The 2,004-nt window shown below is 37.7% G+C and overlaps 1 non-coding gene across 1 annotated transcript; it reads left to right on the top strand.

Annotated features, from left to right (window-relative positions):
• The first annotated feature begins 1,244 nt into the window (after positions 1-1,244).
• TRNAS-GCU (transfer RNA serine (anticodon GCU)) lies at positions 1,245-1,318 on the top strand. Its single transcript has one exon. It is a non-coding gene; the product is annotated as a tRNA-Ser (tRNA).
• Positions 1,319-2,004: the final 686 nt, after the last annotated feature.

Raw genomic sequence — 2,004 nt, forward strand, 5'->3', positions numbered from 1 at the left:
GAGATGGTGATAATGCTGGTGAAATGAGTCCGGGGTCCAACACCGAAAGTTACCCAGTATTTGCTCATATTGGGTTGAGGGAAAACCCCGGAAAAAACCTCAATCAGGTAACTTGCCCCAACCGGGAATCGAATCCGGGCCACCTGGTTTCGCGACAGACGCTCTGACCGTTACTCCACAGGTGTGGACAAATGATAGACGATATTAAGATAGATGGTTCATATGTTTAGGCTAAGAGGAAGGCAGAAAATAGGAAAGATTGGAGAATGCTGGTTTTGCAGTGAAAGACCTGCCCTTGGGCAGAAAACAATGAATATATAATTTTAAAATAACATAGCTAAAATGGTAATAACACCGAAATCCTGATATTTTAAAAATAAAACGTCTTTCACGTGACTCTAGTCATAGGTTAAATATTTATTCACTAATAATATTTTTGTGCTAGATAAAGTTAGTATACCGGTATTCTAGTCTGTCATTACTGGGTTATATTCTTGAATTCAATAACATCACCTTGTTGGACATCAGTATCTAATGAGATTCTATAATAATAATAATAATAATAATAATAATAATAATAATAATAATAATAATAATAATAATAATAATATAAACTTACGTCCACATATCTCAGGAGAAGTGAAAAATGAAAATTAGCCAACCAGTACGGGGGTAACATATGGTAAACACGATGATTCTTTCAGGCATTATGGTTCACTCACGGATTTCGCTACCTACCGTAGCTTCCCAAATACATCACGATGCCGGTCCCATACACTGGCTGAAATTCCATGAGGAAATTTCTTCCCCCATGAAGACTGAAGCAAGTTCATTCCGCAATATTTGACCAAGGCATAGCGTTTAGATCACGCCGCTATGGCCCAGTACAGCTGTAAGAGAACGTAATTAAAAACAGAAATAGCTTTTATGCTCGACCATGCCGAAATGTAGTAATTATACACCTGGTAGCAGCCCTTTAATGGACCTCATTAAAGTACACCTATTCATTAAAGTTCAGGTGTTCCACCAATCAGAAAATACCATTGTAGCAATATGAAAGCGCAAGTATCGATTATTCTCGGATATGCAATCGAAAGACAACTAGCTCGAGATTAGACAATATTAAACACACAAATTAAGTCACACAGTATTGTGTGCACTCATAGTTGAGTTCTGGCTTCATGTCAGCTCATTTGAGTTGTGTGGATATAAAAAGGAAAAATTGTGACGGTGTCGTGTATAGTTCCTGGGGTAGCTCAGTCGGTAGAGCGTTCGCGCGCTAAGCGAAGGGTCCCGGGATCGATACCCGGCTCCGGAACAATTGAGGAGCGTTTTTGCAAAAGTCGATAGATGCAGAAATTTTCGATAGTGAGTTACATACGGATATCGTATGTTTTCTACCTCCGGAATCGATCTATGAAATCAGATTTACCAAAACTTGATTCATACCGTATGTAGAGACTACCAAACCTTCCAGGTTTTTTTCAAAACTCGATAGATCCTGTCACTTAGTGTAATTTCTGTAAAATCTTGATTTCTGCATGTATTGACTTTTGCAAAAACGCTCCTCAATTTTTCCTTGAAATTATTCAAACCTGCTTTACAGTGAGCTACTACCTGAAAGCCAGATTTGTATAATATTAAACTCAGTCGAAAAAAACAACACACAAATTAACATCAATTCACAGTCATCTTCCAGCCTTTCACAAAGCACATTCTAGCAAATTCATTTCACCAATAATTGCCGGGAAAAATCAATATGGTCGAGCATAAAAAAGTCGTATGAAACTTGACTATAATGGTAATTAAGACGCTCGTATGAAAATTATGAAACTCGCTTGCGCTCGTTTCATAAACATACTCGCGTCTTAATTACTACCATTATAGGCTCGTTGCATAATGTACAATTTTATGTCTTCAGAATTCTGTAGACAGAAATACTGGCTCAAAGTTTGCAGGAAGACGAGGAAGGGATAAATGCGGGAAATTTAATGACGAGGTTAT

The sequence above is a fragment of the Periplaneta americana genome, chromosome 1, assembly GCF_040183065.1.
Source record: "Periplaneta americana isolate PAMFEO1 chromosome 1, P.americana_PAMFEO1_priV1, whole genome shotgun sequence".
NCBI classification, from domain to species: domain Eukaryota; kingdom Metazoa; phylum Arthropoda; class Insecta; order Blattodea; family Blattidae; genus Periplaneta; species Periplaneta americana.